Here is a 26,430-nt window from a genome sequence, read left to right on the forward strand (position 1 = left end):
CACTGATCCCAAATACACACTAACTCACACTGTGAATCTAGACATGCACCACTATCCCTAGGAGTTTACCAAAACTCATTCACTACAGTGCAACTGGTAAGGGAACTGCACACAATCTACATATTTCAGGACTGCACTTTTCTGTCAAAGCCTTACTCATTTAATCAAATCATAAGCCATAACTGTCTTCTAATGCTACTAAAACTTCACAACATGACAAGTTAAAACAGTTATCTGTCAGCAAATACACAATGTTACCAAATGCTTCTCTCACAGTGGTTCCCAAATGCACACAGACTCACTGTGTGATTCTAGACAAACAAAACTATCCCTTGCACTATACCAAAACACATTTCTTCATCTAGAAGTAGTACTACATTTTAGTATAGAAACATAACATAACTCATTTCACAAATTCATAAACAATGACTGGTTTCTAATTCTACCAAAATATAAAAACTGCACAGTTATCTGTTTACAAACACATGAAAAACACAAATGCTTATCACAGAATGGTTTCTACATGCCCACACATTGTAGAGAAAAAAAGTACTCCCTACACTTTAGCAGGAAAAATACATTAGTCTGATTAAAATCAAAATAGTCTACATACATCCCCTCACAATTAAATAACTCATCTTTCAAGTTCTTTTGTAGATTAAGAAGTATATCAATCACTCACCATATTTTCTTTTACAGAATCTCTGCACTGTGCACCTCTCAGCAAAAGCAAAGAATGAAAAAGTTTCCCTTTCATTTTCCACACATATACATGTAAACATCAAATCACAATCCTTCGCACATAAACTCAAAAGCAAACACACATTTCTATTGGTTAAACATTTCAACCCTTTCCAACTGAAATACATTCCAACCCTTCCCCCAACCTGCCTTCTGCCTGTTACCATAGAAACAAGTCATGGAACAATGCACTGAACTCACAGGTCACAAGTACAGCACACAATGTTCCTACACAAGACAGGAAGTGTGCTTGACTTTTCAACATATCAGCTTATCATATATAATGTTCCTTACAATCTGTTTTTGTTAACCAATAAGAATCCTACCTTTAAAAAACAGAAATATACACCCTACCTTTCAGTGTAGAAAGTAGTCATACAACCAATGATTTCTTGTCTTTTTTCAAAAAACATTGCCGTGGATCGGCGCACCCAACGCGTGAGAATCCGTGCACCCAACACGATAGAATGCTTGCACCGTGTGCCTATTTCGCAGTTTTTTTTTTTTAAAGGGGGCCCCAGGGGGTCCTTCTGGACCCCCTAAGCACCTCTAGAGGGTCAGAGTATTTCCACTCTGCCCCCTTTATATGTTTTACACACTTATTCCCCTTGCTTCTTCAGCCTCGCTTCTACCGAGGCAGAAAATGACCGCCAACAGTTCCTGGTTTCGAATGTAGAGAGACACTCGACAGCCAATTAGCATTCAGCGCGCGATCGGGAGGGTGCGCGCTCGGTTCGCGGAGGGTGTGCGCTCGGTTCGGGGAGGGTGCGCTTACGGTGCGGGTACGGTCCGCGGATCCCCCGCGGCCATAGATATCACTAACTTTTTTACCCTCATTTTCTCAGGAACTACTGAACAGATTCACACCATATATGCAAAAGGCACGAGTCCGAACTGAGGACTACCTCTTTGCCAAATTTGGTGTCATTCCGTTCAGCGGTTCGGGCTGTAGCTGCAGATCCTATGGGAAATTGCATGGGGAAAACGCGTTATGGGACCCCCCTTTTTTCTCGGCCCCCGCTTGACGGATCCCCGCAAAACTTTTAGGGTAGGAGCGGAGCGGAGCTGGCCAAAAGTTTGGAAAATTTTGCGAGGATTCGTCAACCAGTGCCAACGTTGTTCCAAATAGAATGTTGCGGATTTCCTATGGAAAATAGGGCCTAACTATAACTATCTACTGGCAACCGCCAGTAGATAATATATATATATATATATATATATATATATATATATATATATATATATATATATATATATATATATATATATATATCCAAAGAACCGCTATTCCAAACCTCCTGACCGGCGAGAGGAGAGCACACGCACCCACAGATATGGTGGCAGAGATTTCTATTCTTCCAAAGACCTCATTCATATAGAGAGAGAGAGAGAGAGAGAGAGAGAGAGAGAGAGAGAGAGAGAGAGAGAGAGAGAGGCTGTCTTTTTTCCATAGTAATCCTTTCGCAAAGCAGCCCAACACCAGTAAAAGTAAAATAACACAGTCCATGAAAAGTGTGACAAATAATGAAAAAACACCCTCTTTTGTATGTAAAGACACAAAGATTCCACAGGTCTACCTCTGACTCCTTAAATTTGATTTTATAAGACTGCAGTTGTACAGAATGCAGCAGCCAGATTGATTTGCAAACTGACCATGCAAACCCACACCACCCCTCTCTTGAAAGAACTGCACTGGCTGTCAATCAGGCAAAGGATAGCACCTAAAACCAGTTTAATGTTTTGAAGGACCTACACTGTATGGCCCCTCATTTTGTAACCATATGGGTTTGTAGGTACATTTCAGCATGGGCTCTCCAATCTTCAACTGCAAATCTTCCAATAGTTCCAACGGATCCCAGATTTAGGGAAAGGGTTGTAGAGGGTGAAGCTTTTCAGTCTTAGCCCCAAAGGAGTGGAACCCCTTACTAGTACATTTTTGCTCTTTATCTGATCTCAATTCCTCCAGGAGGGCATTAAAAACGTGGCTATTCAAAAAGGCTTTCTCATGCTGAGTGAGACTGGTTTCTGGGTTTCACATAATCACTTAGCTCTTGATCTTCTGTTTTCTTCCTGCATTGTTGTCCTTTCTTGTCATTTACTCGCTTGATTAGTGCTATAAAACCTTTGCTGTATGTGTGCTTTTATAAATACATTTAACTTAACATAACAGCTCATCCACAATGTAGATCCAAAACCCAATTAAAAATGTGACAAACAGGTGGAAGGACTAGCCTTTTTTTCGTAGTGTCCCACTCTCAAAAGTTCTTTTAAAAACTTGAATGCTCTTGGACTTGCCCACAAATTTGGTGCCACCCTCTGCTGACACCTGCAAACAATTTAAAAAATACAAGAAGAACATAATGATTTGATTACAAATATTTTCTGTAAAAATCTTAAATAAAGATAATCTTAACCCAAACTATACTTTAAATTTTAAAAGAAATAATTTTTATTGGGAGAACAGCCATACACACCTCTTCTGGCCTCTGAGAAAGACGATACAGACAAGAGACTTTACATATGGATGCATACAGATTTTTTTTAAAATTTTGCTGCCTATGGAATATATTTAAAAATGTAATGAATGTGCAAAAAACAAGTGTTTGTTAATATCAAAACTGTTACTAAATTATTTGCATTTAATAAACTTTTTCTCCTCTATTACAAATCATGGCCAATTTATGAATAGAAATATAATGCTAAATATTGTAATAATACTCTTTAAAAATAGTATTTTGGAGGAATTGTTTAAAGAGGATTTATTTTAATACAACTTATTTCTTTATTTAATGAATTAATTGTACTAATAATATTTTTACAAAGTACCTTATGTGAATATACATTAGAACTATAATTCCCGACCCAAGTACGTCTTCTGTGGGTGTGGTACGTCTTTTGTTTCTTCCGGGAGCCGCTGAGAGCCGCTGTTGTGCAGCGAAGAGCGAGGCGCAGCGAAGAGCCCGCACAGAGAGCCGCCGCCGCCGAGAACCGCGAGCTGCCCCCGCTGCCTGTGCTGCCTGTGCTGTCTGCTGCACTGCGCTGTCGGCTGTTGGGGCTTCCCCAGGAGTGATTTTGCTGTTGGGAGCCCCTCTGGACCCCCGTTGGGAGCCGGCCTCTGCCACCGCTGGTGTTAACGCGAACAGCCCCACAGAGCGATGCCAGCGCTGACATCTGTGAGCGTGGTGAGCCGCCCCCATCCCTAGTGCTGTCCGCGGTTAGCGGCTGGGGCCACCTCGGCCGTCACCTGTGTTGCGGGCCGCCGCCTGTGTTGTGGGCCGCCGCTGGAGCAAGGAACAGGACACAGTGGGGAGAGTGGGAGAGCTGAGAGCAAAGTGAGGTGTGCGGATCAAAGCACACCCTCCGCTGCTTCGCTTCCATTGTCTCCACCGCTACCAGCGACAGCTCCGCAGCAAGTGATATCTCCGCAGGAAGGAGGCAACTTTAGCATAGTGGCCGCCGCTGCCGCTATAGCACCTGCTAAGCCACCCCCCACCTTCACCATTCAACATTTTTACTACCCCAGTGAGGGGGGCTATCAGTTAAGTGAAGTGAGGCATCAAGGGGGTGCAGCCCAGGAGAGGAGAGGAGCCGGCTGGAAGAGAACAGCTATAGCAGCATGAGGTGAGGGCCAGCCTTTTCAAATAGCCTCTTGCTACTTTCCTTATAAGGAGCCAGACCTATCTTGCTTGGAACGGGTCAGATTAGCTCTGATCTGCCTCTGCTCTGTCCATCTTCTCCTACTTCTTATACACTTGTTCCCTCAACTCACAGTTACATGCTGCCTGGGGGGGCAATACGCAGTGTTAGAGACTCGCTGACTTATTGATTTACTGACTCACTGACGAGCCCTGTAGTGAGCTCACTAAAAAGGTAATCAATATGAGGGGGGTGCCGTTCCTCTCTTCCCTAACTGCACTGTACCAATATTGGAGTTGGGTGTTTGGTGAATTTGCTGGCACGTTACAAATATAGAAACATTGAAACATTGAAAAGCAAGCAGTCGACTTGGACCCTGTGATTACAACGGAACTGCGAGGACCAGCAGCCCCGTAATTCTGTGCAGTAGTGTGCCTCTTTCCCAGCCCCCACCTACTTCTACTTAATTGCCTACGCATACCTCTTCGAGGGACGCGCGCGGGTGAAGCCCGGGCCAAGGGCGGGCCCGTTGGAGCCCGTTAGAGATCGGAGGAGGCCGGGCCGGGCCCCCCTTTTAACAACTGTACTATACCTAGGAGGCTTCGTTGCAACGGAAGGTAGAAGAAAGAGGGAGATATTCTGCCATAATCTATCGACAAAGATGCTTGCAAAAGAAAAAAAGGGGAGGAAGGTTCTTGGTGCTGGATATGTGACAGGTTCATTGGACCAATTTATTACGAGAGCGTCTAATGTACTTGAACAGGAGATTGCCATAACTGAAAGGCGTTTCTCGTTGGATCCAGTATTTAATAAGCGCTCCTCCTTGGGGGGCCTCCTGAGTGTTTTATCTCCCACAAAAGAGACTCGACTGGTCCGACTGGCCCGCACTACTCCGCCACAAACAAGAAGTTGTGGTGACTTGGATGTGCTGAATATTGATGCTAATTCGGTGGGGTCACAGGCTAATTTGATTCCTGTTAATAAAGACATTGGATCAGATTTGTCTATAGGACCTGTGACTCGGGCTAAGGATATTTCAAAGACTAAACTGATAGCCCCAGAAAAGTCGTCTGGAGCAATCCTGAAGAGGAAATATGGAGGTATTCATCGAAAGGGGAAGAATGGAAAGGTGTACAAATCTGATAAAAGTAATAATGGGGCTATACTGGATTCTTCTGCCAATGAATTAGCTCAGCATAATAATGTGGCGGCAGGTACATCAAAGGTGGGCGATGCTGACATGAGAACTTCCCAAACAGAGGACTTTAATTGGCAGAGGATCGAGGGTCTCATCACTTTGTCCATGCAGCCAATACTAGAACGACTAACATGCATTGAAAATTAGCTGGACAAAATTGTAGGAACAATGTTTTCTAATGTGGATATTACTAGGAATACTATAGTTGATAGGCCAAACGTTCCACTGAAGGAGGGATTCGGGGATGGTGGGGGGTCTGCTGGACCTATCTCTACTCAGAAAGCTCAAGTAATGGCCCCAAGTGTTGTAAGGAAAGTAGGGGTAAATTCGGACAATTCATCTGCACTAGAGCCGATAATCGTGGGAACACGGGAGAGGGACTGTGAGGAGAGGCCCCTGGGAGTTTTAAGCACTCAAAGAAAGCCAATACCTGGCCAACAAATCCCGGGTAGGATGGTGGCCAAACCCATTCGGTCCCATTTGGACCTCCCGCCAGATTGTGCGCCGTATGTGGTAATCTGACGGGGGTGCCAGAATTGGATCAGGGGAAGTACGAAACACACGAACAACTTAAATGTAAAATAATTCACTGGCTAAATTCTAATAGACCCCTTCCGGGTGAAGTCTATAGCCAGATACTGTGCGTGAGGTGAGTCAACTGGGTAGGGAACCAACCCAAAAAGGAAGTAGGTGATTGTGTCATTGTAAATTTTAGGGACCCGAGAGCTGTAAGACATATATGTGCATGGCCGATGAGACCCATTGGCGTAACCATCAGGGCCTACAATTTAAATCATTTTTATTGCCCTTTTTATCAATCGTCTAACTGTAAGCAAAAAGAAGAGAATAGGGCTGGATACAACGGCTTACAATTTATGGTGCCACTCAGTAATAGATTTAGTGGTCTAGATCTGGTAGATTGACTGACCCCCATGTCCATTAATAAGTATTTTAGGTTAAAACAAACAACTAGTGGGGCTAAGGGAGGAGGGCTGCCTCTCCAAATTGCCCCACGTATTGAAGAGGGGCTGGCCTTGGATGGCTGGATAGCCAGGAATGATTCAGGGGATACTGCTAGGGTGAGTGGGGATGGCAATCAGGGGATGGGTGCAGATATTGGACCTCCTTATTTAACAACTCAGGCGGTTGCTAGAGGCACAGTATCCCCAGTGGATGTGGGTAGGTTGGCTGCCCATGAGGGAGAAGGGATGGGTCAAACTGCTATTTTAAATATTGCTGAAGAACCCACTGCTGTAGGGGACCCAGAGCAACCTCAAATTGGGGCGGGTGGGACAAAGGAAACAATAAATATCCTGTCATGGAATGTGGCTGGGATTAAAAACAAATTGGTGTGCCCAGATTGGGGAGCTTTTGTGGAGGGAAGCGATGTTTGCCTATTCCAGGAAACTTGGGCTTTGGCTGATATATATTGGAGAGGGTATTCTACATTTAGTGTACCAGCAACCACGTAGGGGAAGGGCAGACCATCAGGGGGACTTAGCATCTGGGTTGGTACACATCTGGGGGCCCAGGCAGTCCAGATCCCCACTGGGTCGTTAGATGTACAGTGTGTCTTGCTTACTTTTTCAGAAAATAGACAAACTGCTTTTATAAACATCTATTCACGACCAACTGTGTGTGGGAGGGAATCTGGAACGATTGACCAACTTAGGCAGTTTATTCTAACCTTGAACCCATCAATTATTCTAATTGTGGGCGGTGATTTTAACTGCCAGTATGAGCCACTTACTGATACAACCCAAGATGGTCTAGATGATGAGGACCGGCACTGGCATATTCCGGAAACGCAGATTCCGGTAGTTAGAGCTTGGACTCCCCTGGTGTTGCAAATTAACTCTTTTACTCTTTTGTCCTCTTTTAGAGCCTGTAACGGGAGGACAAAGTCAGATAGAGCGGGGCGTATGACCTTTAATAGGGAAGGCCACAATTCCATCCTGGATTATATCTTGGTCGAACTTACATCTTGGGGAATGGTTCAGGATTTCATAATATATGATAGGAAAGATAGTGATCATAATCCTCTGGTTATGATGTGAAAACCAGAGAGCCTGGGTATCTCAAATCTAATCCCAGATAAAAACTTAATTGGACCTCTGCTCCTATTAACTAATAACAGGCGGAGAGTCAAGTGGCCACAAATATTAGGCTCCCCGAATAAACTTGCGGATGTGTATAGAAGGTTTCTGCCTTACCTGAGTGATATGGGTGAGGTGCAGGATAAAGCTAAGCACACAGGGATTGGCGGTGAGCCCTTGAAAATACACCAAGGGCTCATTCAAAATCTCTCTGATGTGTTTTACCCAGAAGGAAGGTCAAAGACAAACCCAGTTGGAGCCCATCGCTGGTTCAATGCTCATTGCAGGGAAGCCAAAAAGGACTTGGTCCTTGCAGTCAAGTCAAAGGATAAAACTAAGATTAAGTACTGTCGGTGCTTATATAAGCAGGCTATTCAGAAGGGAAAGAAAGAGTGGGAGGCGGATAACTGGGAAGATCTTAGAGTTGCACTAAAGTCCAAAGATTTTAAATCCTTTTGGACAATTGTTAGTTGTGGGAGTAGGGTAGGTAGATTGGCCAATGAACCAAATATAGCTGCATCGGTCTGGGAATTGCATTTTGAGGCCCTGTATTCCCCACCGAGTAATGATGAATTTAAAACCACTCTCCCATGCCTCCACCATGAGTATCGACTGGAGGGGGCCTGGGAGATTACATTGGTGGAGGTAGAGGATGCCATTTTGAAATTAGCTCCAAAAAAGGCCCCTGGACTAGATAAGATACCGGGAGATCTATACCGTTCTGAACCGAAAATATGGGCTCCTTATTTGCGTGTTCTTTTTAATGCCATACTGAATGGTATGGATCCCCCGGAAACATGGCGGGGAGCTGAAATAGTTCCTATCTTTAAAAAAGGTTGCCCCCTTAAACCATCTAAATAAAGGCCAATTAGCCTCATAGACGTGACGCAAAAATTGATCGGCCGAATCATTCAAAGTAGAATACAGAGTTGGATGGAGGATGGTGAGATTTTGTCTCCGTTCCAGGCCGGTTTTAGACAGGGCATATCCACGGTGGATCAGTTATTTAGACTGCAGGTCCTATATTGGAAAACTGTAAAGGTAGAGGGTGGCAGCCTCTACATGATCTTTGTTGACCCGTGGTCAGCATTTGACTTGGTGCCTAGAAACAAACTGTGGAGGGTACTACAAGAATTGGGTTTACCACGCTATCTTCTTAATGTTTTAATGAGACTCCATAGTGGCACTTACGCCCAGGTAAGGTGTGGGAAGAATGGGGAATTATCAGGCCGCTTCCCGGTCAATCAAGGGGTGCGCCAGGGCTGTGTCCTGGCTCCCACCCTTTTTAGCCTCTATATAAATGGACTGGTTGATCACCTTGTGGGATCAATGAATATAGATGTCCCGAGGCTAGCCACTGGTTGGGTGCCCGCTTTGATGTTCGCGGACGACACTTTGTTGTTGTCCAAGACATCAACGGGCATCCAACGCATTCTTGATGGTTTTGCTGATTTTTGTGTTTCTAGGGGACTAGAGATAAATCTAGAAAAAACCAAGTTCATGATCTTCAACCCGCCGACGCAGACACGCCCGAATCCCGTCCTAGGTGGAACCCTGCTGGAGAGAGTGAAGACCTTTGAATATCTGGGTATCACCTTGGGAGAACACTTGGAATGGGATTCGCAGTTGGCTAAGGCTGCACTCAAGCTAACAAAGGTGGTGGGGGGGATCCAGAAGCTACATAGAGAGTCCGAATTTAAGCCTGCGGCTCCAGTAATTGAAATTTATAATATCCAGGCCAGATCGGCAGCCCTATATGGGGCCGAACTTTGGGGACACCAAAAATCGCAAAACCTAGCCAAGGCGGAACATGCATTTGTGAGGAATATATTGGGTCTTCCTATAAGTACCCCATTGGTACCATTGCGTATGGACCTAGGGCTACTACCTATTGAGGAGGTTATGCCTTTACACCCGCTATTATATTGGAAAAGATTGTGGTCCGTACCTGAGCTCGCTTGCTATAGAAACAAATTTAGGGAAATTTGGGATGCACTGAGAAACAGGAATATCAGGTGGCTGGCCCACATTAAGTTAATTAGCTGCAGGCTAGGCCTCTCTGAGCTTTGGGTATCTCCGGAAGTTGCCTGTCCGGAGATATCGAAAGCTGACCTGAGTCGCTGTTATAAGAATTATAATTTAGCATCCCTGCATGCGAGTTCTGATGGGGGCAGATTGACTACTGAGTTCCTCCAGATTAAATTAGAGTTTAAAAGAGAGGAATTCCTAGACCTAATATTCCCTGCACTAGCACGAAAATTGTATATGCAACTTAGGCTAGGTACTCTCCCGCTTAGAGTGTTTTCTAGCAAGTGGGATAAAACTACGAGCAAAGAATGTGCCCTGCCTGTGGTTCTCATTTGGAAAACGAAATTCATGTTTTCTTTATTTGCCCAGCATATCAGGGTCCACGCAAGCACTGGCTAATTCCACTCTGTAGAAACTTAGGTTTTCGCCAGTGTGCACATGCACTTAGGGTGTTAAAAAAGGATACCCACCCCCCCCCATAATTTTAGCTGTCTCCCGCTTTTTGAATGCAATGTGGCACATATGGAGGAAATTGATTACTGAACCCAGTGCTGTACACGAGTTTCTTGCTCTAAATTAATATAACGCTCGATAATGAATTTTAAGTTTAATGCTTGTTTTAATCGACGTATAGTATTGTATGTATATGTAAAGCTGTATATGTAACGTATTTTAAATGCTATTTTTATTCATTAATTAAATTTTGTATTACATGTTTTTTATGAACTTTTATGGTCCTTGGTGGCCGAAATAAAGTTATTGAACGGAACGGAATATATTTTTTAAAATATACTTAGTAAACTGCCTAATAATTGCATATTTGTTTGAAAAACTACTTAATACATATGTAGTAGTTTTTTTATGTATTAATTAATGCACTTTACTATTTAATACATATACAATTGTTTATTCAATTTAGTAATAATATTGTAGTGACTCCTAATTTAGGGTCTATCATAGGAGAGGTCTAGAAGAAACAGAGACTGTAAAGTGCTTTATGAGATATTCACTGTGATGTAAATGTACTGTTCTATTTACGCTGCTTTCTCGCGCCATGGTGGTGTTGTTTGACATTTTTGCTGCTGGATGACACGAGGAGAGCAAGGAAGACAACGGATGCTACTAATAGGATTTTACCCTGAATGTCTTGAGAAAATTGCTACTTGCTTCCACAAGGCTCTATGGGTGGGTCAAAAGAGGAAGAGGCTCCAAAATACTCTTTTTAGCTGCCAGAGCTTAAAAGCAGTAATGTTTCCATATGTTGCCTGTTGTAAGTCCTCGTCTGGGATGAACTCACCCTCCTGCTATACTTGCCTCCATAGTTGTATACCTGACTCTCTGTTGGGGGTTGCCAGCCTGTCAGTAAGACATTCAGGTGTACCTGGGGACTCCCAGCATAGTTGCCCTTCGTATCTGTGCCCATAAGTAAGCCATTGCTTGCAGGACTTTCAGCCATACATTTTTGTAATATTTTACATCCCCAAACTTGTACAGAAAATGGAATTCACGCCATTAACATCCTTCAGCATGACCCTAAAAGGGCCCCCCTCGCAACTGCTTCCATGAGTAGGGACTTTCAGTTTTTCAACTGAAAACCCAAAGCGTACACCTGAAAGTCCGACATGGCTATCCCTCCCGTCTCTCGTCTTCTGAGGAAATATGAATTTTTTATGGTCAATTGTGTCCCCTATCTTAGACCCCAACGGCTCCATGTACATGCTACAAGTACATGTATGTTCCCTCCAGTTCCAGCTATGAAGACGCAAATACATGTGCGTCCAACGTCAACCTGTCCTCTTTCAGATCCGCCATGAATGGGTCGAATATTCCATTCCTAAGTATGATTGGCCACCGACTTTATATGGTTCACTTTTCACGTTTTACAGTTCAGGCGAGTAGGCCCTGAATTCTGCCATCAAGCCTTTTCCTGCTTCTGCCTCTGAAATGCTCCAGCCTGGACCTGCATCGGTATCCATGAACTTTGTCCTACTCCCTGCGCGGCTAACGGTGCCTGACACGGCCTGTTGCCTGCCAAAACAGTTCAGCCTTCAAGTTATCTGCTCCGCTCCTCATCCAATGCATTCCTGTCTAGTAGTTTAGGTAAACATCCTTCCTGCTACCGAGCAAAGGGCTCGGCCTCGCTGTCTTTATGCAAGTAATTCATAGCCCCTGTTACCATGGAAGATTCCTGCCCCCTCGCATCTCATGTAGACACATAGACGCTTGTACATGCACTAACAGTCAGTATAGAATAGATTCCGTCCGAGAGACCTTTTCTTTTGGATAAAACAGTTCCTTAAACAAAGATATTAGATACGATTTGGGATTAGGTTGACCTGACCCCCCAGACTTCTGTCTCCACATGTAGAGCTAAATGTCAATTCCCCTTCACCCTCTAGTTGCACGCCAATCACACGTCATGCGGCTGCGCGCGCATCTCTGCCAAATATTTCTGCTGACACTGCAGGATTCTCTTATGGATCCACCCACTTGTGACACCATTTTAAATGACGTTTCTAGTATACGCCTATTATTACGCCTATTTTCATTACGTATGTGTATTCTTATCTGTATTATCAGCTGTTACGCCTCCTGCATCTGTCTTAATGTAATGCTTTTCATATATATATGATTACTTGTCAATAATGCATTGCCTATCCCTTCCTGAACCTTCGTGGTGATGGAATATGATTGCCTGGTTCGAACCATAATTCCTTTGTAAGGAATAAAGTCCTTTTCAGAACCTCTAATACCACGGATTCTGCCTCTTATTTTGACTGAGTTATTCTTACTAGACTTTACCGCATAAAAAATAGTACAGGTAATTTAAATATTTACCACATAAATTGGCGCCCGAACAGGGACACTTTCTCATCTCACGCGCCGGAGGTGCGTTGCAGGCCCGGTCCCCTGCCACAGCTGAACGGACAAAAACGCGTACCCGCAGGATTTCCTGTTTCTCCCTCCGGCCAAGCGGGGGTGACTGAGGCTGCGATCAACACCCAGACGAGGCGGTGAGAAGTGCGAAGTATCCCGACCAGAGCCTAGCTGAGAGAGCAAGATCCGAGGTATACAGAGGCCCACCAGGTTCCGAAGTTCCGAGTCCAGTCCAGTCCGGTCCAGTTCAGTTCAGTTCCGAGGCCTTCCGTTCCGTGCTACCCGGTGAGTACCGTTGCCGGGGAGGCATTTAGATGTGCACATTAATTTGTGCCGGTCATGACGGGTTTGGGTACACAAATCCGGTCTGCACTGTTTTAGCAGTGTATCTGTACTGTTTAGCAGTATATCTAGTATGTTCATGTATATAATTCAGTATTATCTAGTATTAGTATTATGTCGGTGACTAGTTTTCTTCTAATTATCATTGTTCGTTAAATGTTAAATGTTAAATGTTTTAATAGGTTTAAAAAATTGTGGTATGAATGAGTGTTCCTTATTGTGTTTATTGTATTAATTGTGTTCAAGTCCAGTTCAAGTAAGAATCAAGTAGCAAGGTTTAAAGATGCCGTTCTTTTCAAAATTAAGACAGATCAAAACTAGAAAAGGAGTACTCGAAGAAGCTGTTCCCGTTCCACCTAGGGACACTCCAGGGTACTTTATGTATCATAAACATGGCCTAGATGCCGTATTATATCTTGACTTATGGGTGGACTACACCAAGGATCTAGCAGAAAGTCAGAGGTGGCCCGCAGCTGGGACATGGGATGCAGATTGCATCATGAGAGTAGAAGAAGAATTATCGAAAAAGAAAGCCAGACAGTCACAGAAAGATGCCATTGAACTATGGCGTAAAGAATCGCATAGGCGCACAGAGAAAGCGCTCAGACAGGAAGAGAAAAGTAGGGAGAACTCAAATAAAGCCCGAGAAAACCTATTAATTGACGAAGGTATCCGAGTAAAAACAGAACAAGTAGACAGACAACGGAACACTCTTATGAATGGTATGTATCCTCTTTTGGCCGAAGGTTTACCTAAGGCCACCCCGGAAATACCGAAAGATTTGACACCCCCATTACTCCCGATTAAAGCACATCCCAAGACCGCAAAAGATATTTTCCTTTCCTCCTATTTAGACGATGTAGCTCCCGAATATGTTAATGTTCCACCACACACGCCACCTGTCGATGGTGCTCAACCCCGAGATCATCCGCCCCCACCTCCGCAACAACAAACTCCTCCGCACAATCCAACAGGTCCATCTGTTTCCACCGCTTTTCCTACATCCACAGTTTCTACCTTACATCCCACAAATCCTTTCGTGCCTAGCACCTCAGAAGGTGCGACAGGAGGTGCGACAGCAATTTTTGCCACGCCACCGTCACAAAGTAAATCGTCTCTTAGAGATTTAGCAAACCAACGTACACCCCAAATAGCAACGTCCGACATGTTTAAGGAACATCTTGTGGATTGTAGATATGATCCAGTGCCCGGTAAAAATGACAGAATGCTGCTATCATCACTACGTATACGACGAGCTTCACTATATTTAACGACACTACCAGGAATGGTTAATCATCTAGACAATATATATCGCTTTGTCCAAACAGGGCAAGGCCCTGAAAGTATTGACGAAGCCATGGATTACCAGAAAGTGGATATACAGAGATTACTGTTACGCTTCTTTATAAACTGCTTGATCAGAGACAAAGACAGGCCTGGGGTAGACCAGGATGAAATGCAAGTACTTACCAGATGGGGTCAGAATATATCAGAGGGAAAACATGATAAACAGACGTGTATAGTAGCTATGTGCCGAAAGATCCGCAAAGAAGTAGAACGAATACATAAAGCCAGAATGGAGGCAGACAAAACTGAATCAGAGGGAGAGGAGGAGGAAGAATCAGAAATGCCCACAGGACAATTAGAAACGATAGCTTATGTAGGTAGGGAAAGACCTTGTAACAATACCAGATACTTTACTGATCCGATACGTCCGATACGTCCAGAATGTAATAGACATTTTCAAGCCCCTATGCTAAACACGAAGTCCCCTGAACACTTATTCCAGGCTGCTGATAAATTACTCCGAGACCGAAGGGGGTATCATATGCTCGATTCTATGGATGAACAAGAATTAGCCAGGTCAGCAGTACAATGGGCTGACAGTTCTGAAAAATACAGTGATGATGCGCTAGCACACACGTTTTTGAATCTTACCCCAGACGAACAGCGTTTAGCTGGTATATACATGATACAACACCTCCTTATATTATATAGAAGCCAACACTCCGATCCTGGTCCCCTACCTGATATACTGATAGAATTACTCACGAACAAATGGAGAGGTTCAGGTACTGATTTAATTAAAGAAATTCTAGAATATCGACACCAGTACATTGTCTTCGTATGCCCAGAACATGTTTCAGTTCCCCCCAAAGAAAGAAAAACGTATCACATAGACAGACAGAATCCCTTACGCGAAGTGCACCCAGTCAGAGGTGATGACAATACTTTTAAACGCATGTTTGTGTACACGCCCATAACAAAAATTGAATTATTAGAAATGAAGAAAGTAGTACCTAGCCATGACAAAGACCCAGCAGGTTTCCACCGTGAGATAAAAGACATGTTACTCATGGGAGAGTATACATACCCTGACATTATGAAAATATTAAAAGTCTTATTACCTGCCGGTATTTATGAGAAACTCAAAGAAAAGGAATGGGAGGTGGGAGACCAAAAGATAGATTGGACAGCATTAGAAAACGAAGAAAAGGTCCGAGCTGCAGGTTCAGGGCTTGGGGAAAAGACTACAGCATTACCAGGATTATTAGTGCAGGTACTACCACGTTTATTAACTACGAAAAAGGAAGACTGGGGTGCAATTTCAGCCTGTAAACAAAAACAAGATGAAGACACTAGTGATTTCTATTCCCGATTTGAAAAATGTTTTGGTATTAATAGTGGTATAAAAGCAAGTAGTGAGTCGTATCCACATCTGTTTGTGACAAAATTAGTTGAAAATTCCTTGCCCCAAGTTAAGAGTAGAGTACTGAAATTCGAGAGTACTTGGCAAGGTAACACACCGTCTCAGATGTTACAAATGTTACAATATCATCACAATAGAATTAGAGAAGAACAAGAACATGAACAAAGACGTATGAAAGACACGAAAATGAAAATGCTTGTTGCTCAGTCAGTTCCAGCTGACGGTCATAAAAAGGGTGCGACACAGTCCAATGATTCAGCGGGTCCTGTTAGAGGGACATGCAACTATTGTAAACAGCCAGGTCATTATATACACGATTGCGCAGTTCTAAAACACAATATCTCTACGGGTATAACGAAAGAGAGACCACGTCCGCCTAGACAGGATCAGATCCAACAACAAGTATCTCAGAATATACAGCCTATGCCAGCTGTACAACAGACCGCACCACAACAACAACAACAACAACAACAACAGCCACAGCCTATTGCTGCAACACAAAACACGACACAACAGATGTACCAGTATGCACAAAATGACTACCCAGAGTATCAGCGCTACACATGAAATAGCCTAGAGAGGGAAGTTGGCCTACCCCTTATTGAGGTTCCCGTAGATCAAGAGGGTCCTTACGTACAGAGTCAAGTATTAGGAAAAGACAGAAAGTTTCTACTCGATACAGGGGCAAGCAGAACAACTATCAGTCACAGCGAAGTCCCAGGGGCACCCCTCTCAGGCTCACAAAATATTTCCCTTGGTTTTTCAGGAAAGCCTACTATTAACGAAGTATCGCAACCACTTGCATTCACAGTTGGTCCATTGACACGGACTACAGATCTATTGCTTACGAAATCATGTCCAGAAAACTTGTTAGGTATAAAAACATTGAAAGCTCTAGGAGCTATAATATGTTGTTCTCCGGAAGGAGTACGATTATTTTTGCGTGACTTTAAGGGTCACTACGTGTCTAGAGACATGGATCACCGGTTACAGAATCTACCTGCACATTTATGGGCGCAAGGCCCCCGTGATGTAGGTTGTATGCACATTACACCATATCGAGTCACACTCAAACCAGGAGTGGTACTACCACGAATGCTACAATACAAATTACCGCCAGATGCTGTAGTGGCTTTACTGCAAATCATTGACGAGCTCATTGCACAAGGAGTGGTCATGGAAACCGACTCCAATGTATGTAATTCACCGATAATTCCGATTCTTAAACGAACTGATCCAAAAGCACCGCCAGTATATCGATTAGTTATTGATCTGCGCGAATTAAACAAATGCATTGTACCACAATACCCCGTGGTCCCAGATATCTCTTCATTATTAACAGCCATAGATTCAGAAGCAACGTTCTTTACTGTAATTGACCCCAAGAACGCCTTCTTCAGCGTCCCAATCGATCCGGAAAGCCAATATTTGTTCGGATTCAGTTTAAATGGACGAAGTTTTAAATTCACACGCGCACCTCAAGGATTCACAGAAAGCCCCAGCATCTATAGCCAAGCACTGAAAAGAGAACTTGACAGTATCCACATGCCAGCTAACACTGCCCTGCTTCAATATGTCGATGATCTGCTGATCACCGCCCGAAGCGAACCTGAATGTGAAAAAGCATCACTGACGGTTTTACACTTTTTAGCCGACAAGGGGCACAAAGTGTCCCCTTCGAAGTTGCAATTCTGTGTCCAGCAAGTTGTGTACCTTGGGCACTTGCTGTCCAAGGGGGGAAGACAGCTTACACCCGACCGCATCCAGTTAATTGTTAACATGCCGCCACCCAAGACACAAAAGGAGGTGCGGGCATTCATAGGCCTCACTTCGTACTGTAGGCAGTGGATCCCTCAATATGCATTTCTAGCAAAACCACTCATTCAGTTGACAACACAGGAGGCAGCGACATCGACTGACCTCCCTTGGACTCAGGAACATACACAAGCGTTTGAATGCTTAAAGAAAGCTTTATGCCAAGCACCTGTTTTAGCAACACCATGTTACAGCAAACGTTTTACACTCTTTGTCACGGAACGTGAAGGTACTGCTTTGTCAGTACTCACACAGGAACAAGCAGGATCACACAAGCCATGTGCTTATTTTTCTAGTACATTAGATCCCGTAGCTCAGGCTCTTCCTGCGTGCCTGAAATCAGTCGCAGCAACAGCTCTAGCAATCAGACAAAGCGATGCCATAGTGTTAGGACATCAATTGACAGTACAAGTACCACACGCAGTAGAGGTTCTCTTGAACCGGACCCAGACACAACACTTGACTATAGCAAGACTGACGGGTTATGAATTGACATTGTTCCAGCCACACATAGAAATCAGACGTTGTAGTACATTAAACCCTGCCACACTTTTGCCATTAAGTGGAACGGACCCACTGGCACATGATTGTATTGAAGTTATTACTATTACAACGAAACCCAGACAAGACTTGACAGATATTCCACTATCAGATCCAGACCTGACATTATATGTAGATGGTTCATGCATTAGAACAAATACAGGAGAGTTAGTGGCCGCTTATGCAGTCACAACAGACACTGAAGTTATTGAAACAAATTGTATCGATACCTTGTCAGCTCAAGCAGCAGAGCTCATCGCTCTGACACAAGCCTGTATTCAAGCCAAAAATAAGAAAGTCAACATATACACAGATTCACGTTATGCATTCGGAGTCGTCCATGACTTCGGCGTGCTTTGGCGAGAGAGAGGTTACTTAACTTCTCACGGTGCCCACATCCAGCACGGTCCCCTTATTCAAGCTCTGTTAGATGCAATACATCTGCCGACTGCAATATCGATTATGAAGTGTAAAGCCCATACAAAAGTGACTGACATTATTTCTCAGGGTAACGACCTAGCTGACAGAACAGCTAAACAGACTGCTCAGAATCAGACTCATCCAACTGACACGACAAAGACAATAGTTCCGACACCAACACACTGCATGACAGTTAAGGATCCCGCCCTTGATGTAATTGACATACAGACACATGCTACACCAGAAGAAATAAAGAGATGGACTGAATTAGGAGGGATCCAAACGGATCAAGGATGGATGACGAAGGGAAAATCTATATGGTTTCTCCCCGACTCAATGGTTCAAGTCATCATTAACACAATACATAGTCCAGCGCATCTAGGAGAGAAAGCTATGCTAGACAGTATTCAACACATTTGGTTCAATAAACACTTGCGAGCAGCAGCTAAACAGAAAGTACGTACCTGCATGATTTGTTGTCAGTTCAATCCAGGAAAAGGCGTACCTGTAGAACAGGGTGGATTTCAACCCCCCGATCACCCTTTTGAAGTCCTCCAGATGGATTATATCCAGATGGAACGATGTCGAGGATTCAAATATGTCCTCGTAGTTGTATGCGCTCTTTCCCGGTGGACAGAGGCGTATCCCGTCTCAGATTACACTGCCCCGACTACTGCTAAACAGTTAGTTCGAGAATTCTTCCCACGGTATGGTTTGCCCCGTGTCGTGTACTCAGATAATGGCCAGCCATTCTCATCCGAGCTAATGAAACATGTTTCACTTCTGTTAGGCTATCAATGGAAATTCCACTGTGTCCGACATCCCGAGGCAGCAGGTCTCGTGGAGCGGCATAATCAAACTTTGAAAATTAGACTGTCCAAAGTATGTAGAGAAAAAGGTGTCGACTGGATAGTAGCTTTACCAGTTGCGCTCTTTTACATGAGAATGGTAGCACACTCTCGAACAGGGCTATCCCCGTATGAGGTGATCTTCGGTAGACCACCAAATATGTGGGGGACGCCTATACCTCGTAAAATCACTGATGTTGATTGTAATATGCTGACAGATTACCTGGCTTCCTTGATGTCTGCACTCCAATCTTGTCGTTCACAGGTAGCTGCAGCTTTTCCCAATAACACTGAGGTGAAGCCCCATGACGTGGTTCCGGGGGACCTTGTACTTGTAAGGAACTTCGACAGAAGGAACCCGCTGGAGCCTCGCTGGCAGTCGCCTAAGCTCGTCTTATTGACCACAAGGACAGCTGTGAAGATTGAGGGACGTAAAGGGTGGTTGCACTCGAGCCATATCAAGAAATTTCATGGACTACCATCGGATTTAAACGTTCAGCCCTGCATTCCCTCACAGACTGACTCAAAACTCCCCCTGGTTGAAAAGACAGAAAAAGAGAACTATAAACTGAAACCAAGGTCTAGCAAGTCAGACAATTCGATTGTTTAAGTCCTCTCCAAGGTGAATCGGTTGAATTTGTCTCTGACATGTATCCTCTAGACCGAAATAGAGAGAGAAATAGACAGAAACAGCTCAAGAAACATGCGTACTGTAAATCACTTCGTAGTCACTGCATAGTGACATTGTTGATTATGTTTTTTCTAAGTCTTCTGATTATTATTACCAGTATATTATTACACATGTATTACCCTATTTCCAAGCGTGCTTTTAATGCTACTGCCGAACATTCTTTTAGCGAATTACCTCCGCATGAGTTGTCCTATAGATTTGCGCTGCGCAACAACACATTCATTAGTATGTTACATCATTCTCATCAGACAAGCAATGCTACAAATTGTTGGATATGTGGCCGACTCCCTCCCTATCAGAAATACAAGGGAGTTCTGCCCCTCTTTCCGTATCCATTCACACACAATGGCTCCTGTGGAGCATGGTTTAGTTTGATTAATTCCCTAGATTCAAATTCAGTAGTTTATCAAGACAACTGGGTATGGGGAAACCTGAACCTAGTTTTACTTAAAGTCTGCTACCCTAACAAGGAGGGACTTCCCAAAAGAACAGGAACTGATCTAGAAAATGAAGTATATGGATTAGGTAACTTTACACTTAATCTTATGATCCTGAATGTTGAATCCGAAGCTACACCAATCTTGCCCGCTATGTCAGTATTTCCAGTTAGAGGCGAATTATGTATAAGAAAGAATGGTTCAATACACATGGGCCATAGTAAATGTACCACTGTAATAGAATTCAGTGATAAAGGCAAGTCTACATTTAGAGTTTCCCGTCATTCCTACTTCATCTGTGGTCACACCGCATATATACGCCTACCCCTAGATTGGGATGGTACCTGTTACATTGCATTCCTTCTACCACCTGTTTTCCTAGCCCCGCCTGATTATCATAGGAATACCCATTTAGTACACAATAGACAGCAGAGGGATCTCCCGATTGTCGACTACACTGAAACAGCATGGGAGAAATACACAGATTTCAATAAAGGTTTCTTTCCCTACATAGGTACAGTCACTAATAGTAAGCTAATACGTAGATTAACTAGAACCCTTGAAGCAGTAGTGAATGAAACTACTTCCGCCTTAGGCAACTTAACAGAGGAGCAGTCTGCGATGCGGATTGTTGTTCTTCAAAAACGTCTTGTCCTTGACATCATTCTGGCCGATAGGGGCGGAGCTTGTAGGGTCATCGGATCAAGTTGCTGTGTTTTCATACCAGAAAACGCGCCGTCAGTATATAAAGCCATAACTCGACTTCATAAGATCGTAAGCCAGATACACCAGAATCCAGGCACCTGGACTTGGTCCGGTTGGTTCTGGAGCGTGTTGTCAGCCTGGGGATGGAGGATCCTATCCTTCCTAGGTATTGGCTTTCTCATTCTATTCAGTTGCTGCTTGTGTCTACAATGTGGGCCAGCGATTTGTGGTCTGTGTGCCACATCGTGTATCCCGCCTTTTCATTCAAGATCCTGGAAGAAGAAAGAAGAACAAATGATGCTATATGAACAGATTGATGGATTGATGAAGATGGATATTTCATGAGGGTCCGTAGGGGACAAGGAGGGAATGAGGAAATATGAATTTTTTATGGTCAATTGTGTCCCCTATCTTAGACCCCAACGGCTCCATGTACATGCTACAAGTACATGTATGTTCCCTCCAGTTCCAGCTATGAAGACGCAAATACATGTGCGTCCAACGTCAACCTGTCCTCTTTCAGATCCGCCATGAATGGGTCGAATATTCCATTCCTAAGCATGATTGGCCACCGACTTTATATGGTTCACTTTTCACGTTTTACAGTTCAGGCGAGTAGGCCCTGAATTCTGCCATCAAGCCTTTTCCTGCTTCTGCCTCTGAAATGCTCCAGCCTGGACCTGCATCGGTATCCATGAACTTTGTCCTACTCCCTGCGCGGCTAACGGTGCCTGACGCGGCCTGTAGCCTGCCAAAACAGTTCAGCCTTCAAGTTATCTGCTCCGCTCCTCATCCAATGCATTCCTGTCTAGTAGTTTAGGTAAACATCCTTCCTGCTACCGAGCAAAGGGCTCGGCCTCGCTGTCTTTATGCAAGTAATTCATAGCCCCTGTTACCATGGAAGATTCCTGCCCCCTCGCATCTCATGTAGACACATAGACGCTTGTACATGCACTAACAGTCAGTATAGAATAGATTCCGTCCGAGAGACCTTTTCTTTTGGATAAAACAGTTCCTTAAACAAAGATATTAGATACGATTTGGGATTAGGTTGACCTGACCCCCCAGACTTCTGTCTCCACATGTAGAGCTAAATGTCAATTCCCCTTCACCCTCTAGTTGCACGTCAATCACACGTCATGCGGCTGCGCGCGCATCTCTGCCAAATATTTCTGCTGACACTGCAGGGTTCTCTTATGGATCCACCCACTTGTGACACCATTTTAAATGACGTTTCTAGTATACGCCTATTATTACGCCTATTTTCATTACGTATGTGTATTCTTATCTGTATTATCAGCTGTTACGCCTCCTGCATCTGTCTTAATGTAATGCTTTTCATATATATATGATTACTTGTCAATAATGCATTGCCTATCCCTTCCTGAACCTTCGTGGTGATGGAATATGATTGCCTGGTTCGAACCATAATTCCTTTGTAAGGAATAAAGTCCTTTTCAGAACCTCTAATACCACGGATTCTGCCTCTTATTTTGACTGAGTTATTCTTACTAGACTTTACCGCATAAAAAATAGTACAGGTAATTTAAATATTTACCACACTTCTTCAAAGCTTCTTCCAGTTGATGCAGGACCTTTTGATGCCCAGATGTACGAGCTGATCATACCTTGAAGCTTTCCTACCCACTCTTTTTTAAAGTGGAAGGGGATTGAACTAAAGAGAAAAGTGAATTTTGGCAAAATTATAATTTTTATTAAGTTGGTCCTGCCCAGAATTGTCAGTGGTGGATGAGACCAACTGGACAGAAGACCATGTACACTTTTAACATGTTGTTGAAATTTGACTCAGGGATCTTAGCTATTTCCTGTGTGATTTTAATGCCAAGGTATTTAATCTCTTTCTTGACTCCCGGGTAGACTCCGCTCGTGTTCCATGCCATTATCTCTGTCTTGTAGGAGTTTGCTGCATAACTCAATACCTCGATAAAATCTAAAAACCAATTGATCCACTACTGTTAGTGATGCTTGTAAGTCTAGTGTATATATAATCAAATCGTCTGCATACAGAGAAATATTCTTGTCCCATGTATCGTACCTAAATGGGGCCATCCTCCTTCCCTCTCTAAGCTTCCTTGCCAGAGGCTCAATGAACAGTTTCAAAATTAGGGGGGAAAGGGTGCAGCCCTGCCTCGTCCCTCTAGAAATCTTGAAATCTAATGTTGTGGCCCCATTTAGCTGAGGGAGTAAAATATTTTCTCTGAATCACATTTCTGAAGTTCTCCCCCAAAGTTTTGAGTGTCAAAACTTCATTCAAGTAGGAACATTTCACACCATAGAGGCGTCCAACTTGAAAACCGCTAATACGTACCCAAATGTGGCAGCTAAGATGGATGCACATATTAGTTCATGTGTCAGTTCGTGAAGGAATCTACCTTTAATGAAATTCTTCTGATCACTATGCACCAAGACCCCCACTACCAAACCGAGCTGATCTTAGACAAGATGTTAGTAAATAGCTTGTAGTCACTGTTTAAGAGTGATATGGGTCTGTATGATCCATAGAGTTTAAGCTTTTAAGCTCTGGCAGCTAAAAAGCTGGTTCCGAGATAGGAGTGTTGAGGATGGGTCCTCGAATGAGCTTGAGGATCAGTTACAGAAGGGAGAACAGTGAAAGAAACAGATTTATTGCTGGTATCGGATGATCCTAGACAGTGAGAACGGAGACTTCACACTGCCAAAGGAACTGTAGGGAAGTAGCTTGCTGCGCTTACAGTGTCAAGATTTATGGCATGTAGTTACTTTATTCCACAGTAAAACTGGCATACCTGAGAAGGAATCACCTCTTTACCCTCCATAGAGCTTTCCGGTCCCCAAAAAAGCTCACAAAATTGGGGAAAACGACTCCAACATGTTGCATGAAGTGAGGTTTAGAAAAGACTGATGATATACACTTCTTCATGGAGTGCCCAGAGATCCATCAGTTCTGGGACGAAGTGAGCAGAATTATAAGTCAGATTCTCTGGGTAGAAATTAAGGTTGGGCTAATACCTTTTGGGAAAGCAGAAGAATCTGTGGGGCTAAACATGCTGGTGTTCTATTTGATCCTGTTGGCGAGGAGGGAGATTTGCAGGAAGCGGGTATCAAAGGATACTCCCATTATTGCAGGGTGGCTGTCCTCTGTAATAATCAGTCTGAAAATGGACACCTCCCCTAAGTTCACAAGAGGATCACAAAACTGGGGGCCACTGGTTACATGATTGGAGGAAATGCAATGGAAAATTAAAACCTAAGATTCCATGACTACACTGACCTCGAACTATGATTAGTTTGGATAAGGTCAATAAAGCCTTCCTAGGCCAGTAAGCCTTGGGCCCTAGATGGAAAAATAGGACAGCATTGTGGGGGGCCGAATGGTTTTGAGCCTGGGAGGAAAAAAGATTAATGAGGATTTTTAAAAAAATTAAAAAGGCAATCAGTTTACCAAATGTGTAGCTTTTACAACCGGAAGTATAAAATCTGAAAAATCAGTGCAAAATGCCTTTATGCACTACTTTCTGGTTATATGAGCATGCTCCATTAGTGCACGTGTGCTTTGTTCATGTGCCAAATGGTCTTATGATCTAATAAATCAATCACTAAGAGAGCATATGCATTAATTGGGCATGTGCTAACTGCAAGACCAAAGATAATCATAATTACACAATAAATACAACCCCCCTCTGTATTTGAAAATGATTATTGCACAATTTGCGCCCAGTTTTACCCATTATTTATAATAAGGGTGCTAGTGTCTTTTCTGTCCCTGGTGCTGACATTCCTTTAACTGCCATGCAAGCTCTTTAGGGCTCAAAACGTCTTTGGAGAATCGATATGAACTAAGCTCACTCACCCCTCTAAGATTACAATTGATAAATGTAAGATCAGCTCGGTAGTTAGCAGTGAACCAAATATATGCAATGCGATTGTTAATTGAGATGAGAAATACAATATTTTGCCTGGGCCCGTTCTAAAACTTTCATACAGGTTGTTGACAAATTTAAAATTGGGTAAAAGCGCTTACACCCAAAGGTTTCTTGATACTGAATTTGATTATCGCGAGAAAGAATTAAGACAGATGTTGTGCAAACATCAACGTTGTAATTGTTTACTTGGAGTACAAATGGCCAGCAACGAATTTTAAGTTAAGAGGTAGCAGTTTCCATGGTAATCGTACCTAGACTGAGAAAGCAAGGCCACCCAAGTGATCTGTAGAAACTTCTGGGTGTCAAAAGAAGTAACTGATTAACAAAGTGAAATGATCTAAATGGACAATAACTGGTTAGACTTTTAGTTACAAACTTTGGTGCTGTGTTGCAATTCACTTTTTGCACAATGCACAGTACCTTGAACTAAATGTGGTCATGAATGGGGAACCAATGTATGGCTTTTAGAATGGGAGTTGCATGGCTAAACCAGGGGCTGTTCACAACCAAATGAGCTGCTTGGTTTTAAATAAATTTTAGGTGATTTACCAATATGTCTTCAATGCCAAGATGTAGGCTGTTAAAGTAATCCAAGCAGAATCCAATGAGAGTCGACACAGTGCCCTGCCTACGTTCTGAGGAGATGAAAGTAAGAATTGGGTGAAATTTCCTCGCATAGAATATATGGGAGGAGAGAGCTGGAAACCTTTACACTTGATGGTCCATTTGAAGCACAGCATCAACTTTCACCCCAAGCTTTTTGCTGACTTAGCAGGGGAGCAATAAGACTGAAATCTGTTGGCCAACGGACACGTTGCCAGAGATTCTGCTTGCCACAGGTGAGCCATGATTTCAGTTTTGTAATTGTTAAGTTTGAGCTAGAGGGAGACCATCCACTTCTGCAACACAGAAAGGTAGGGGCGGCTCCTCCGCTAAGGCGGAGGAACATCGCCCCACTGCTTTTCGAGCCGGAAAAATAAAATTATAGAAACATAGTTATCATTTTATTTAGCAGGTTCGGGGCTGGATTAGGGTGGGGCAGGACTGGAGGCACAGGGGGAGGAGTGGTAGCACACTCTAAGTGCACAGTACTGCTTTGCTGCCCGTCTTGGCCCGGCCAAAGATTCATGCGCACTTTGCATGTTCCACACCAGGTTGCATTACACAGCCTCGTGGGGAACATGCCCAGGTCCCTAGTCCTGATCTGAGCAATGAGCCATGGTGCTCAAAAAAATCACAACATCGCATTGCAGCGTTGTAACTGGCTATGGTGAGCCAGGGTGCTTTCGGTTCTGGGACTGCAGGAGAAGAGGAGGAGAGACGCCGTCAGCAGAAAAGAACAGTGTTTTTTTTTTGTTACCGTACAGGCATAAGTTCCGAAAAAATGGTAAGCTGCTCCTGGCAATAGGTAGCATCCTTGAGC

This window comes from Triturus cristatus, chromosome 2_2 (genome assembly GCF_964204655.1).
Source record: "Triturus cristatus chromosome 2_2, aTriCri1.1, whole genome shotgun sequence".
In the NCBI taxonomy this organism is placed as follows: Eukaryota; Metazoa; Chordata; class Amphibia; order Caudata; family Salamandridae; genus Triturus; species Triturus cristatus.